This window comes from Dendrobates tinctorius, unplaced genomic scaffold, assembly GCF_039654945.1.
Source record: "Dendrobates tinctorius isolate UK_male_01 unplaced genomic scaffold, ASM3965494v1 ptg000145l, whole genome shotgun sequence".
Taxonomy (NCBI): Eukaryota; Metazoa; Chordata; class Amphibia; order Anura; family Dendrobatidae; genus Dendrobates; species Dendrobates tinctorius.
The window spans coordinates 10,638,344-10,655,781 of record NW_027361812.1 but is presented as its reverse complement, the minus strand read 5'-3'; the positions used below and the strand labels follow the sequence as shown (position 1 = coordinate 10,655,781).

Genomic DNA, 17,438 nt, shown 5'->3' with positions numbered 1-17,438 from the left:
CAAATACTTTGCTATTTATTTCTTTTTCTTCTTCTTTATGTGATTGCTCTGTCAAACATTTTTGTATGCAATATTTTGGTTTTCTGGCTCACCTGCCTTTTTTGGTATTCAATAAAATATTGATTATGTAATCAATTGTATCCAGCACATTTTTCCTTCTTAGCTGTTTTTGACATTATAGAAGTAGAAATGATGAGAGACTAAATTCACAGGACCCTAGTTCAGCGGTATGGAGCCATCCGAAACACGTCCTACCTGCTGGAAGCCCCGACACCTCTTCTGATTTGTATGTCTGATACAACGTAATTGATGTAGTGTAAGGCTATGTGCACACGTTGCGGAACTGCCGCGGAAATTTTCGCCGGAATTCCGCAATTCCATGCTGTGGGAAATACGCAAGAAATCAGCATTTGTAATTCCCGCGAAAAAATAGCGTTTTGCAAGCATAATTAGCTTGCAGAATGCTAGTGTTTTCCATGAGATTTGTAGCATCGCTTGGAAAACTGATTGACGCGTTGGTCACACTCGTCAAACATAGTGTTTGACAAGTGTGAGCAACTTTTTACTATTGAGGCCGCCTATGCGATGCCTTGCGACAATGATCTTTGATGATGTCGCGGTCTCACGAGACAGCGACGTCATCAAAGGTCATTGTCGCAAGGCATCGCTGGGAACGGGACTTGCCGGAAGCATCGCTGAGGCCTGGTGACGCTGCGAGGGATGCCGGAAGGTGAGAATAACATGATTTTTTATTTTAATTTTTATTTTTACAGGGATATGGTACCCAGGGCCCGGAGGAGACTCTCCTCTCCTTGAGAACCTGGGTACCATCCACACATTTTCCGCTTACTTTGCGCATGGTGGGCATAGCCACATGTGGAAAGTAAGCAGAACAATGCATTCCTATGTGTGCGGAATTCCCGCGATTCCGCACAAAGAATGAGCATGCTGCGTATTTTTCCGCGATGCGGTTCCGCCGCGGAAAAATACGCAGCATTAGCACAGCATGTGAGGCATGCCATAGGATTGCATGGGATGCTTTTTTTTTTGTGTTTTCGCTGCAAAATCACACGTTAAACAATGCAGTGAAAAAAAACGCTATGTGTGCACACAGCCTAAGACACACATGACGTCATGCAGGATCTACTAATCAGAGGAGGTGCTGGGGATTCTGGCAGGTAAGAGCCGGGTCGCAGGGCTCCTGACCAGCAGCCACATCAGTAGTTCGGGGTCTTCACCAGTGTCCTGCAAATCGATTTGCTCATCTGGACATAAAAGCAACAATTCTCTCTACCTGAAAGTAGAATACCGCCACAATATAACAGTATGGGGTGGATAGTCCAGATGTAACTAAAAGAAAAGAATCTGGAGAATACTAATGAGGCACAGTCACCCACTAACCACCAACCGGCCTGATGTGTTTCGACTTATGCAGTCTTAATCATGGTCTGGTGTACCAGAATGTCCTTTTTTATGAAGACAAAATAAATGTGAAGTTTTAAACATTTAACCATTGGTGTAGAATCCCTTTCTTTTTCATATTACTCTTGAAGTGTCCAGACCTGGACGGCTCCGGGCGGAGGCTTTCATCCAAGCAAGGTGCAGTGGATAATGGTGAGCTGACTCCGTCTCCCCTTACCCTGATTTTCTGTATCACCCCCTAACAGTATAAACCTTATCAGGTGACTGTCTCATGCACATCACAACTATTTTACTTAATAGACAGTATTCAATAACATTCACATGTGGATATACATTTGTGTATAGTGATGGGCGAGCACTAAAATGCTCGGGTGCTCGTTGCTCGGGTCGAGCAAATTGGAATGCTCGTGTGCTCAATGTAAGTCTATGGGAAACTCAAGCATTTTGCCACGCCTGCCCCACTTCCTCGGTGGTCTGCACAGGGGTGAACCTAGCCTCTCTGCTGCCTGAGGCAAACAGCAAAATGATGCCCCCCCGCACACAAAGTAGATTTTTACATCTATCCTGTAAAACAGTACAATAGTGGACATTTTGATTTAGATAAATAGAAAAAAAAGGTGTCCAAACACAAGGATGTCAGCACCATCACACGCACATACAAGAACAACACAGAAGCATCCAGAACAAGGATCATTAATGGCAATGGTAGGCCTGGCACAGGGCAGGACTGGGACAAAATGCAGCCCTGCCACACAAATCTCACCAGCCCACAAACTATAACACTCCTCACCCCGATCAGTGAATTTTTGCTATACTTTGTCATCCCTTCATCACTCTCTTAAAGGAGTTATTTGAAGAGCTACATGTGAATGGCACCACAGTGCGTATGATCGACCACAGCTCCATTTACCTGGTGCTCTTCAAAGCTACGTTTCCCAGGATCATGGAGGTCCCATCGGTCAGATCCACAACAAACAGAAAGTCATCCCCTATCCCCACACAATGCTCCATACAGTATTATGGGCCCCATATAATGCTCCATACAGTATAATGGGCCCTATATATTACTTCATACAGTATAATGGGCCCAATATATTACTTAAAAAATGTGTGAATATATAAATATATAAATATACTCGCGCTTTGATTCAGTCAACAAAACATTACTGATAGTATTCACCCAAAAAAAGAAAAAAAATAATAGTACCTGATTTTTATTTTTGGTTGTTGAAAGATGTTCAATAGTGGATGAAGAGAGACGTGGCTATTTAGCAAATGCCTGCAATAACCAAATGAATATTAAAAATTGTCTATCCCCCAAGTTTGACTCTAATACCATAAGGACACACTTATTTTGGCAATATTAAGCAGACATGTGCCTAGTTATTGCAAACAAAATTTCTCCCAAATTAGATTCTCATAATGTGAAGGTACATTCTTGAACATATAAAACTAGCGCTATGGATTAAAAAAAAAGCGTCTTTTTACAAAAGCGCTGTCAGTGCTAGAAGCATATAAACTCAGGAGTTCCTAAGCGGTAGGAGTATTATGGCACTATTAAGCAGACATGTGCCCAATTAGTTCAAGTGAGTTTACTCACAAATTCAACTCTCATACTATGAGGGTGCATTTCTAGATATAAAAAATTGTAGCGCTATAGATTAATATAAACGTCTCTATGTAAAAGCGCTGCAAGCGCTAGGGTTAAATGAATGGGCAGAGTCCGATACCTTTGTGAGAGAAGTGTCTTATACAGATGACTGGATTCGATGTTTGTCTTGTGCTCGCTACTGAGCAATAAATCCTGAAGTTGTGTCCCAACCGAAGATGAGCTTGCTGGGTGAACTGTTGAAGTGAATAATAGCCGCAGAGGGCGCGGTGAGCGTCGGCAGGTTCTATAGTTAGAAAGGACCTGTATAACGTGTTCAGATACCGTGACTGGCAATGTCACGTGGTCTTCACCAAGAGACTATGGTATGCAAAAGGAGCCAATTGTTCTATTCCTTGTTCTATTCTATTCCTATTCCTCAATGAAATTTCAACAAATTCTTGATGCAAACATAACACCATGTGTATGTAAAAAAGCTGAATTTGAAAACAGGATGGCTTCTACAAATGGATAATGATCACACACATCAAAATCCACAATAGACTACCTCAAAAGGCGATAGCTAAAGGTTTTTCAATGACCCTCACAGTCTCCCGATTCGATCATCATTGAAAATCTTTGGCTAGCCCTCAAAATAGCAATGCATGCAAGACGAGTCAGGAATCTCACAGAAATGGAAGAATTTTCCAAGGAAGAATGGATGAAAATCCATCAAACAAGAATTGAAAGACTCTTGGCTGGCTACTAAAAGCGTTTACAAGCTGTGATATTTTTAAAAGGGAGTGCTACTAGGTACTAACTATGCAGCGTGTCCAAACTTTTGCATTGGCCTATTTTCCTTATTGTAATTTTTAAAATGACAATATATAATTTTTTTGGCCTAAAATACAGAGAAAATGTGTCATCTTTAACATTAGCCCTTTTAGAGATCAGTCCATCTTCAACTTGCTTAACTTGTCACAATAACAGTAATTTTGACCAGGGGTGCCCAAACTTTTACATGCCACTGTATATAATTGTCCACTTGGAATGATAGTAATAGTGATTTGTTTGTACCCTGTTGTCTGGGGCTGGCCCACTTTATGGGGGTGCTCAGGGCATATGATTATACACCAGTAAAAAGTATGAGAGGCTCAATGTGACCAGTGCCACCTAGTTTCCTACCCCTCTTATTCTACTGGTACTGTGGGCACACTGACTGGTACTGAGGAAAAGAAAGAAAGAACAGAGAGAGAGAAAAAAGAAAACAGAGAGAGAGAGAGAGAGAAAGAAAGAACAGAGAGAGAAAGAAAGAAGGGAAAGAATGAAGAAAGGGAAAGAAAGAAGGAACAGAGAGAAAGAAAGAAAGAAAGAAAGGAGAGAGAAAGAGAGGAAAGAAAGAACAGAGAGAGAAAAAAAGAAAGATTAGAGAAAGAAAGAAAGAAAGAACAGAGAGAAAGAAAGAAAGATTTTATAAAGATACTATAGCAGCCCAGCTCCCATTTTAATGCCCGCCTGAGCCTCCCGATGCAGGACATACCATGATCCTCTCACATGGCTGACATCCCTGAGTCCAAGGTGATCCCGCTGTCCGTGCTGTTGGAGGAGGACACGGTGATGTATCTGAAGCATTCCCTGAAGTGCCTCCATGGGTCCGTCACAATCTACTCCTGAAATTACCTCATTTCCGGTCAGCTTCTAGCATGTCACTTCCCGTGGAACGTCACGTGCGAATTTTAAAGTGCTCCTCTGGGCTCCGCCTTGTACTCCTGTGTTTGTCGGAAAAATAAGCTCCCAGCTGGGGCAGACTCTCTCTCAAAATTGGGACTGTCCCGCTGGGAGGTATGAATGCTCCCCACCATACACTTTGTACACGTATGGCTCCGCACACCTCATACACATTCGGTTCCGCTTTTTATGCCTCGTACACACATGGCTCCACTCCGTAAACCTCGCACACACACGGCTCTGCTCCGTACACCTTTTACACACGTAGCCACGCTCTGTTCGCCTTGTACACAGATGGCTCCATTCCATAAACCTTGTACACATGTGGCTTTGCTCAATACACCTCGTACACACACGGCTCTGCTCCACTCCATACACACACAGCTCAGGTCCATACACTTCTTACACACAGGGCTCCGTTTTGCACGCCCCATACACACGCGGCTCCGCTCTGTACACATCTCTGCTCTGTACACCTCGTACACGCGCGTCTCTGCTCCGTACACCTCGCACAAGCGCGTCTCCGCTCCGTACACCTCGCACAAGCGCGGCTCCACTCCGTACACCTCGCACACGTGCGGCACGGCTCCGCACACCTTGTACACACATGTCTCTGCTCCGAACACCTCACACAAGCGCAGCTCCGCTCCATACACCCTGTACACACATGGCTCTGCTCCGTACACCTCGCACACACGGCTCCACTCCAGCCACCTCACACAAGCGGCTCTGCTCTGTACACCTTGTACACACATGGCTCTGCTTCGTACATTCTGTACACACGCAGCTCTGCTCCGTACAACTTGTACACACATGGCTCCGCTCTCTACACCTCACACACAAGCGGCTCTGCTCTGTACACCTTGTACACACATAGCTCTGCTCTGTACACCTCGCACACGGCTCTGCTACATCCACCCTGTAAAACCCCCCCGACGCCACACATAAACTTACTGATCCAGCACCATGACAACCAACACAGCAGAGTCCTGTACACACTGAGGGCTGTGCCACAGGACCTGTGATGAGGTCACAGGAGGGGAAGAGTCAGGGGTCACATGATCAGGGGGCCCTGACTCCTTCCCTCCTGTGACCTCATCAATTACAAGGCTTTGCACGCTACCGCAGCACCAGCGTGCGGAGGCTAAATTGTAGGTGCTGCGGGTAGCAGAGCGCATAATGCCGCCCCCTGCTGCCTGCCGCTTCAGCAGCTGGCTCAAATCGCCTCATTATAGGTGTGGCCCTGGGTCTGCAGATGGACTAAAAATTGCAGAAATCGATGGGAGCAGTGCTCAAATGACATGGAAACAACATAGGGAAGACCCCTGGAAGCATTTCCAATGTTGTCAGAGTCTTACGCCATTTTTACAGGCGCACACTAAAACACAAAAACTAAAACAAAATGGATTTTCCTGGGAAATATGCTAAGGAACATCCTTTCCCGGGTAATGACTTGTATATAAGGCAAAATAAATAACCAAAAAAAAAATGCTCCACCACTTGGGTTATGTTCACACGTAGCTTTTTTAATGCGTTTTTCAACTTTAGCATTGCTTTCAAATAAGATAAATTAATTCACTGGGAAATGTCATTTTACAACCTTAGCTGGCCATGTGGTGTGTGACACATCATCAGACACATCCTGTTTCATTTATGAACAAGGGACTCTGCAAGGCACAAAGCCTATTTTTATAGGGCCATCTGGCGGCCTTTACTATTCAACCATCAGCCAGCTATGCTTTGTTGTTCCCATTATTAAAGAGTGGGTCTCCTTTACTGTTGTTGTGTATTGAGTGAGTGGCAGTGCTGCCCAAAATTTGGACGCACTCCAATACCCCTTTGGAATGAGGTACAGGAGGTACACCTGAAAGCAATGTTTCCATTATTAGGACATTGGTACTCCCATACTGTTTGCCAATGCAGTGAATGCAAGGCCTGCCCCAAATTTGGGAGCACCCCAATAACCCTTTGAACAGACGTACAGGATGGCCACCTGAAAGCAATGTTCCCATTATTAGGAAGTTGCTACTCCCATACTGTTTGCCTATGCAGGGAATGCAAGGCCTGCCCCAAATTTGGGAGCACCCCGATAACCCTTTGAACAGATGTACAGGATGGCCACCTGAAAGCAATGTTCCCATTATTAGGAAGTTGCTACTCCCATACTGTTTGCTTATGCAGTGAATGCAAGGCTGCCCCAAATTTGGGAGCACCCCAATAACCCTTTGAACAGATGTACAGGATGGCCACCTGAAAGCAATGTTCCCATTATTAGGAAGTTGCTACTCCCATACTGTTTGCCTATGCAGTGAATGTAAGGCCTCTCCCAAATTTGGACATGTAAGGAGGAAGACCGGGCTGCGGGTACTTGCGTCATACCGGGTCCGGAACTGTCGAGGCTGCGTCCAGTGTTGCTCGGGGAAGGAATGGGGAACTTTACCGCTCCCATGACATGGGGAGAGGTGGCGTGGCTAAGCCCGGCAGTGAGCAGGAAGAGCAGGAAAGAGGTCTCAGTTTACCGCCGGCAGTGAGAGCAGAAAGAGGTGTGCGGTCTGCTCCTCAGTGACAGCGGGAGCGCAGATGTCGCACTGCCTTGTGGGATGCAGGGCCTAGTACCTCGGAGGATGGTTCAGTCACGGTGATTCCGATGGGTCTAACAATCCCTAGGTTAGGTGGCAATTAATAAAGGGGGAAGTTGACGGATATATGAGTCTGAGTTATGTTGATGCCGGCAAGGTATGAGGCCGCGAACGAAAGAAGCATACACCGGGGGTCCCGTGCAAACTTGAAAGATCAACTTTACTGAATACTTGTAACAATTCTTATGTCTTTCCATATAACAGTCTTGGATAGCAGATACAATTTTCCTTACACTTTGTGTCAGTCAAAGCCTTTTCTCGGTCCCGGCCTTGAGAGGATGGCAGTAACTTTTCATTTGATTAACTGTGCTGTGTGAAGGGGGAAGATTAGCTAACCTTAAATGGATCGGAGTATCCAGAAAAATTTGCTGCGCAGCCCTGCAGCTCCTTCGCTTGTTTCAGCACTCTATTGCTGTAGCGTGGGGCACTCCAAAAAGGGTGCTATTTGTACTACCCGCTTGTCCTAGACGAGGAACCTCAATTTCCTACCTCCTCTCACCACCAAAGCCGCACATAACACGACCTTTTCAGTCTCCCTCACACCTGCAACTGACACTTATTTTCAAATCTGATAAACAAGTTGCAATACCAAATGTGGTTTAATGACCACTGTGCCCGCTAGGGGGCGCTGTGTGGATGTCCCAAGAGAGAGGATGAGTGGCAGAATATGGAAGGACCGTTATGTATCTCAAGGTGGGTGGCATTGCCCTAGAATCACTGCGTTGAGAAACGTGATGGTGTCTCCGCAGTGTTGGATGTTGATCTCCATGAGTTCATTCATCCTCATTTTTCACAGTCTTCTACTAGGCATTGCTCCTACTAGCCAGTTTCCTACTCCACACTGATGAGGGGCAATACCCCGAAACAGCTGTCTGTAGATGGATACCATGTTTTGGCATAGGTGGTTTCCTTCATTGGAGAATGCCCTTCCCGTGGTTGTTCCCTCCAGGGGAAAGACCTGGCTAGTCATTGCTTGCGTTGAGAAACATGTGATGGTGTCTCCGCGGCTTGTGTTTTGCATCTAATCAGGAAGTGTCCTGACTATACTTCACTGCTTTGTGCTGTTCCTCCCACTTAGTTAACCCCTGTGCTGCCTATCTCCTACTCTATTCTATGCCGATTTCTATCTCTAATGTGCCCCCTTTATTCTACCCCACTATGGTCCTATACTATCTAAGATCCTATTCTAGGCCTAATCCCATAACAGTACATGACATCACAATGTATAAACATTACATTACATATCACATCAATAACAATGAGGTGCCACATGTAACCATGTGAACAGCATCCAGGAGAGAGAAGGCACACGAGATTCCCTGCCGCCACCTCCTTACAAATGTATGCAGCATTCTTCTTGCAGCACTCTGCACTTTACATGCGATTAAAAAAAAGCTGCAGAAAAGCACGGTGTGAACACAACCTTCATAGAATCATAGAATCGTAGAGTTGGAAGGGACCTCCTGGGCCATCTGGTCCAACCCCCTGCTCAAAGCAGGATTCGCTAAATCATCCCAGTCAGATGTCTGTCCAGCCTCTGTTTGAAGACTTCCATTGAAGGAGAACTCACCACTTCTCGTGGCAGCCTGTTCCACTCATTGATCACTCTAACTGTCAAAAAGTTTTTTCTAATATCTAATCTGTGTCTCCTCCCATTCAGTTTCATCCCATTGCTTCTAGTCTTTCCTTGTGCAAATGAGAATAAAGTTGATCCTTCTACAATGTGACAGCCCTTTAGATATTTGTAGACAGCTATTAAGTCTCCTCTCAGTCTTCTCTTTTGCAAACTAAACATTCCCAAATCCTGCAACCTTTCCTCATAAGACAGGGTTTGCAGACCGGTCACCATTCTGGTCGCTCTTTTCTGAACTTGCTCCAGTTTGTTGATGTCTTTTTTAAAATGTGGTGCCCAAAACTGGACACAATATTCCAGATGAGGTCTGACCAAAGAGGAGTAGAGGGAAATAATGACTTCACGTGATCTAGACTGTATGCTTCTGTTAATACATCCTAGAATTGCATTTGCCTTTTTTGCTGCTGCATCACACTGTTGACTCATATTCAGTCTGTGATCTATTAGTATACCCAAGTCTTTTTCACATGTGCTGTCACTTAGCCCTATTCCTCCCATTCTATATATGCTTTTTCCATTTTTATTGCCCAGATGTAGTACTTTGCATTTCTCCCTGTTAAAAACCATTCTGTTAGTTGCTGCCCACTTCTCCAGTTTATTTAAATCTTTTTGAATCCTCTCTCTCTCTTCTCTAGTATTAGCTATCCCTCCTAGCTTTGTGTCATCAGCAAATTTAATCAGTTTACCCTCAATTCCTTCATCTAAATCGTTGATAAAGATGTTGAACAATACAGGGCCCAGGACAGAGCCCTGTGGTACCCCACTTGAGACATTCTTCCAACTGGATGTGCAGCCATTTACGACCACTCTTTGGGTCCGATCACTAAGCCAGTTATGAATCCACCTAACAGTTGCCTTGTCCATTCCTTATGTAAAAATACGAGCTACAGGGAGATAGAAACAACATTTGTGGTTGGTGTGTGTATATGTGTAAATGCACACGTGGTCAAATGGTCAAAATTGTTGGTACCCCTCGTTTAATGAGAGAAAAACTCACAATGGTCACAGAAATAACTTGAATCTGACAAAAATAATAACTTAAAAATCTATGAAACTGAACAAATGAAAGTCAGACATTGCTTTTCAACCATGCTTCCACAGAATTAAAAAAAAAATAAAGCTCACGAAATAGGCCTGGACAGAAATGATTTACCCCTGTAAATAATGTGACAAAAGGGACATGTTAAATCAAGGTGTGTCCACTAATTAGCATCACAGATGTCTACAATCTTGGAATCAGTGAGTGGCCTGTATAGAGGGCTACAGATACTCACTGTGCTGTTTGGTGACATGGTGTGTATCACACTCAACATGGACCAGAGGAAGCGAAGGAAAGAGTTGTCTCAGGAGATTAGAAAGAAAATTATAGACAAACATGTTAAAGGTAAGAGTTATAAGACCATCTCCAAGCAGCTTGATGTTCCTGTGACTACAGTTGCAGATATTCAGAAATGTAAGCTCCATGTGATTGTAGTCAACCTCCCTGGACGTGGCCGCAGGAGGAAAATTGATGACAAATCAAAGAGACGGATAATACGAATGGTAACAAAAGAGCCCAGAAAAACTTATAAACAGATTGATTAAAGGTGAACTTCAAGCTGAAGGAGCATCAGTGTCAGATGGCACCATCTGTCGTTGTATGAGCCAAAGTGGACTTCATGAGAGACAACCAAGGAGGACACCATTGTTGAAAAAAAATCATAAAAAACAGACTGGAATTTGCCAAACTACATGCTGATAAGCCACAACGTTTCTGGGAGAATGTCCTATGAACAGATGAGACAAAAATGGAACTTTTTGGCAAGGCACATCAGCTCTATGTTCACAGATGGAAAAATGAAGCATATCAAGAAAAGAACACTGTCCCTACTGTAAAATAGCAGACTTTGTTATGTTCTGGGGCTACTTTGCTGTATCTGGCACAGGGTGTCAGGAATCTGTGCAATCTCAAGAGTATCAAGGGATTCTAGAGAGAAATGTGCTGCCCAGTGTCAGAAAGCTTGGTCTCAGTCACAGTTCATGGGTCTTGCAACAGGATAATGACCCAAAACACACAGCTAAAATCACCCAAGAATGGCTAAGAGGAAAACAATGGACTATTCTGAAGTGGCCTTCTATGAGCCCTGACCTAAATCCTATTGAGCATCTTTGGAAAGAGCTGAAACATGCCGTCTGGAAAATGCAACCTTCAAACATGAGACAAATGGAGCAGTTTGCTCTTGAGGAGTGGGCCAGAATACCTGTCGTGAAGCGCAGAAGTCTCCTTGACAGTTACAGGAATCGTTTGATTGCAGTGATTGCCCCAAAAGGTTGTGCAACAAAATATTAAGTTAAGGAAACCATCATGTCTGTCCAGGCCTATTTCATGAGTTGTATTATTTTTAATTCTGTGGAAGCATGGTTGAAAAGAAATGTCTGACTTTCATTTGTTCATTTACATAGATTTTTTATTTATTATTACTTTTGTCAGATTCAAGTTATTTCTGTCACCATTGTGGGTTTTTCTGTTGTTAAATGAGGGGTACCAACAATTTTGACCACGTGTGTAAGTCCATGGGGGCAACGTGGAAAGCCTGTTTTCTAGCAAATACTTGCCTTGGGGTTTTGAATGTTGATGACATAAATGTATGACCCTCCTAATAAAATAATTTCACCCGATCACAACACAAACGCGCTGCAACTTTACAAAATAGTCTTGACAATATCCTACAGCTTTCTAGAAACAATATAGAAGACTGGATTGTTTTCAGCCTTTGGGAAGGTTGTCAATAGTGATGAGCGAATGTGCTCGCCACTACTCGCATCACGGTACTCGTTGTACTCGGCAAGCACCGAGCATTTCTGGGATTACTCTGCGGGATCTCGAGTCTCCACTCTGCATTTCTGGCGGTCTTTAGAGATCCAATCAACATGTCTGCCAGGCACTGTAACGCCGCTGCCATCTTTGTTGTGGTTGTGCAGTGATTGGCTGGCCGCATAGCATCATCAGGGGTATAAGAGACCGGATGACGCCCTGCTCGGTGCATTCAGCTCCGGATTGAGATAGGTTCAGATTTGGGGATTTATTAGTCAGTGTGGGGTCTACCATCCTAAACTACTCAAATCCAGCTAAAAAAACAGTCCTTCTAAGGACTAATTCCGGAGTATATAGGTTGCAATGTTAGGTAGGCAGGGGAGTGTACGTCACTCTATACATATCAGTGCAAGGCCTGCAGGCACTGTATTTGTGTATATATAGATATCATTGCATACATCAAGAGGGTCCATTTCATTGCTGTCTGCTGCTGTTATCTATAGGATATATTGACTGTATATACCTAGCCCCAGGTATAATTGGCTAGGAAATTTTTTTTTGCCAGATTAATAGAGATTATTTTATTGCAAAGCAATCCAAAGCCGTTTTTTTCTCCATTTGCGTTTTGACACTGCACAATACAGCCAGATCCTTTCCCTAGCACAGCATGAAAATCCATCAATTTTAAAGGGGTCCCAAAAATCACTTTTGAGTGCGCAGAGAAATCTTTCATTTTTATGTGGTACGGTAGAGTAGAAATTTTTTTTGAGTGTCTTACACAATTTCTTGACACAATTATGCTGAACCCGAAAAAAAATACATACAGGCCACATATTTTACAGTGTGGTATATCTGTGACACGCCTCGTACATCCGTGTACTAAAAATTTGGGCATTTTAGACCTAAATTCCATTTTTTTTTGCTGTCTGTCACTCTAGAATACAGCACTATTTTGCATAAAAAACAGGCCACATATTTGGCAGTGTGGCATCTCCGTGCCAGGCCTCATTTATCTGCGTGATCCAAGTTTGGCCATTTTAGGCAGGTATTCCAGTGTTTTCCTGTCTGTCACTCTTTTTTTTAAATTCAAAATAGTGCTGTATAAAACTAAACAGGCCACATATTTTACAGTGTGGTATATCTGTGACACGCCTCATGCATCCGTGGTCTAAAAATTTGGGCATTTTAGGCCTAAATTCCATTTTTTTTGCTGTCTGTTACTCTAGTTATATACAGCACTAAAAAAAACTGGCCACATATTTGGCAGTGTGGTATCTCCGTGCCAGGCCTCATATATCTGTGTGCTCCAAGTTTGGGCATTTTAGATTGGTATTCCAGCTTTTTTCCTGTCTGTTACTCTAGTTATATACAGCAATATTTTGCATTTTTTTTTAAAAAAAACAGGCCACATATTTGACAGTATTGTATCTCTGTGACAGGCCTCAACTATCTGTGCAAAAAATTTGGCCATTTAAGGTCTACATATTCTAGTGTTTTTGCTTTCTGTTATCGTACTTATTGACACCAATTTGATAACCAAAAAAAGATTTTTAACTACAGTCCAGATAGTTAAAGTGTGGTTTTCCTGCACACGTATTACATACAAATTCGCTCCCAATTCAGCCATTTGTAGTGAACCTGTATAATATTCTAGTCCATTTACAATGGGCAAGGCACGTGGTAAGGGACGGGGAAGTAGGCGTGATGGTGCATGCAGAGGCCAAGGCCATAGGCAAGCTGAAGTTGGGCCACAAAAAACACCCACATCTGGACCTTAGTGTCCGAAGTCCTAAGAGACCGCAGCAAGACAGCACTATTGAAGCCAGAGTAGTGTGAAAAGGTTGTTGGTTGGATAGCAGATAATACTTCCAGTTACATATCCACCACCACCAGCCCCCTGTCTTCCACACAGTCCCCTGTCTTCCACTCAGTCAAGTCTGAGTAGCCATGAATCTGGACTACTTCGCATATTTCACACCCTAATCCACCTTCCTCCCACCATGCTGAGTGCCCTGAGACAACTGATCCCACACTCAGACACTCTGAAGAGCTGATCAGTTTTCCATTCATAGATTCATGCCTCTCACCTGGTCCACTTGAAGCAAGGCAAGATGAGATTCCATGTAGCGATGCCCAAATATTTGAGCAGCCACGGCCACAAGAGGTGGACGATGATGAGACACAATTGCCAGAAAGTCAGGAGGAGGACCAGGGTGCGGAAGTGGAAGATGAGGTGGTGGATGATACTGTATAGTAACTGACCCAACCAGGCAGGAGGACATGCAGAGCGAGGACAGCAGCACACAGGTGGAGGGAGGCATAGCACCCCTTCAGGCAAGAAGAAGCAGTGTGGTGGCTGCAGACAGAAGGCGGGCAACCATTCCCCCCGTAACACCAACATGACGGAAGTTGCCAGTCTAACTGTTAGGTCTTCCCTAGTCTGGTTATTTTTTAAAGACTCTGCCGATAACCCCAAAAAGGCCATTTGCAACACCTGTAATGCCAGCATTAGCAGGGGTAGAAAAATTACCAGCCTTACCACCACCAGCATGATCAGGTAAATGGCAGCAAAGCACCCGACTTTGTGGGCCCAACCCCAGGCTCCAGGAACAGTGTCTGCAGGTGACACCACTGCTTCTTTCACTGTTGTGTGTGCAAGCCAATCCCCTGTCCACGGTGCATGCGAAGATGCCTCCTGCCCTGCACCTGCCATTGCCCACAGTCAAATAGCACCATCATCAAGCACTTCCTTGTCCCAGCGCAGCCTTTAGTTGTCCATACTCCAGTCATTGGAACGTAAGCGGAAATACGCAACCAACACCCCACAGGCCACAGTACTAAATTCACATATTTCTCGTCTGCTTGTGCTCAAAATGTTGCCTTTTAGGCTCGTGGAGATGGAAGCTTTCCGCAACCTGATGGCAGCGGCCGTCCCAAGGTACTCGGTCCTCAGCTGCCACTGTTTCTCCCGCTGTGCCGTCCCTGTATTACACAAGCATGTGTGTTATGATTCGGTCACCGAAGAGGATTACAGGGGAATTAGCTAAGCAACCAGGAAACCAGAAAGGTTGGTAACTGAGCGGATTGCAGACGCTTAAACCTTACAACACGACTAGCATTAGCCGTGGGACGTGCCTACAATGCCCTAGACGCCTCGGCACAGCCAAAGAGTTAACTAAGCCTAAAGCAAGAAAGGGGAAAGCTAAACTGCCCCGGAGTAGAACCCCAAAGAAATAGATAGCCCCCAAACATATATTGTCGGTGAGACAAGATGAGGCACAAACGCAGGCAGAAAATAGAGTGAGCAAATGATGGGGCCCAAACTGTCTAGATAGGACAGGACAGAAAAGATACTGTCTGCAATCATGCAAAAACCCTAAAAAAATCCAACACGTCTGATATAAAAAAATCACTGAGGCCTCACGACTTCTCCCCCACTAGATCAGCATTCTGGTGTGAACTGGAAGCAAAGCAAAAGATACTAATATAACAGGGAATTAGCAATACTGAACAGAATGACATAAGCTGTTACATATGAGCGGGGTCCAGCACAAATCCCAGCAGGGAATAATGCTGAACCCACACAGCAAAGCAGAAAGCAGAGGAAGGCAAAAACTATATGAAATGCAAAAGATTCCAGCAAACAAATAACTTATCTGAATGATGCAAGACCAAGGAGGAGAAAAGCAGACTTCACAATGCACAGGAAGAGAATCCAAATCACCAGCAGCAACTGAAGGAAGCTTGCTCACTTAAATCCTCCCAGTCTGTAACCCCTGACTTCCAATCATCGTCTTCAGGTGATAGACTTCTGTCAACATGACTAGCTCCACTACCTGCAGCCACCACCAGAGGGAGCCCCGACACAGAAGTCAGATCAAGAGAGTTCACAACACACGTGTCCCACAACATTACCCATGCCCTCAACAATGCAGTTACTGGCAAAGTACACCTAACCACGGACACGTGGACAAGTGCTTGTGGCCAGGGACAGTACATCTCACTGATGGCACACTGTGTTAACATAGTGGAAGCCGGGGCCCAGTCTGACCTTGGGATGGAACACATCCTTTCGGCGCCAGGGATTGTGGGCCCTACGTCAATCAGGGTTGCCCCCACAGTGTACAGCTACTGCACCTTCTCCTCCTCCTCTTCAGCCTCCATCTCCAAAATGAGCACATCAGTCACAAGCTGGAAGCACTGCAGCACTGCCAAAGCTAAGCGGCTGTGCTGTAGCTAATATGCTTAGGTGACAAACCGCACAATGCTGAAGAGTTGTTGACAGCTCTGAAAGAGCAGGCAGATGTGTGGCTGACACCGCTGAACCTCCAGGCAGGCATGGTTGTGTATGACAATGGCAGGAACCTGATTGCGGCTCTGAGGCGAGGCAAACTGACACACGTACCATGCCTGGCCCATGTGATTAACCTCGTTGTTCAATGTTTTCTAAAAAGGTACCCGGAGCTGCCGAATCTGCTTGTGAAAGTACGCCGCCTGTGTGCCCATTTTAGAAAGTCAGCTACAGCTTCAGCCGCCCTTGCCGTGCTTCAGCAGCAATTGCAGATTCCGACTCACCAACTGATGTGTGATGTCCCCACGCGCTGGAACTCTACGCTGCATATGTTGGAAAGGATTTGTGAGCAGAAGAGGGCAATTGTTGAATACCAGCATCAACAAGGCTGTCATTATTCAGATTTGACTCCACACATAAGACCTCAGGAGTGGACACGGATGTCAGACATATGTAGCATTCTCCAAAACTTTGAGGAGTCCACCAAGATGGTGAGCGGCGATGGCGCCATATTTAGCGACACTATCCGGCTTCTCTGCATTCTGAAAAGCTCTCTGCTCACAATGGATGCATGAGGACATGAAGCAAGGAACCATACAGGGTGATTACACACAACCCAGCCTCATGTCATCCCAATGTGGATTGGTTGACAATAAGAAAGAGGAGGAGGATGCAGAACAGGAGCTACTTTGCGCTATAGACAGTACTACAATCTTAACTGTCATATCGTCTGTTCAGAGTGGATGGCCTGAGGACATGGAGGAAGAGGAGGAGGATACCGTGGTCAGTCATCCTGTTGGTGGGGACACAGAAGGCTTGCCTGTTACCAGTCTGGCACACATGGCTGACTTTATGTTGCGCTGCCTTTCGTATTGTAAAAATATTGGGTAACAGTCATTACTGGGTAGTGACACTTTTAGACTCACGCTTCAAGGAGAACTTTCAATCTCTTGTTCCAGAGGCAGACAGGTGTACTAAAATGGTGCAGTACCAGAGGGCCATTGTTGCAGAATTATTAAAAAAATTCTCATCTCAAAACGCTGGCGGCAGACATAACAGTTCGTTGGACAACCAAGGAGTACAAGCGAGAGAGACACAACTCCAATCCAGCAGAGTTAGGGGAGCACTGACAAAGTTCTGGGACAGTTTTCTGAGACCCTCCCATCGTTCTGGCCCTAAGGCGTGGGGTAATATCACAAGGAATGGAATGTTTTCTAAGATGCTGAGGGAGTACTTTGCTGACCGTACCAACGTCCTGCGTGATTCCTCTGTGCCTTTTAATTATTGGGTATCCAAGCTGGACACGTGGCATGAGCTGGCTCTCTACGCCTTAGAGGTCCTGG

The 17,438-nt window shown here is 44.9% G+C and overlaps 1 protein-coding gene across 1 annotated transcript in view; it reads right to left on the bottom strand.

Moving 5' to 3' along the window:
- CSAD (cysteine sulfinic acid decarboxylase) overlaps positions 1–8,828 on the bottom strand; it is a 126,883-nt gene extending 118,055 nt beyond the window's left edge. Inside the window, exons 1-2 of the mRNA XM_073546174.1 lie at positions 3,153–8,828; positions 2,630–2,701 (exon numbers count right to left, since the gene is read on the bottom strand). The gene's annotated coding sequence lies outside the window, so the exon portion shown is untranslated. The remainder of the gene's footprint in view (positions 1–2,629; positions 2,702–3,152) is intronic.
- Between the last annotated feature and the right edge of the window lie 8,610 nt (positions 8,829–17,438).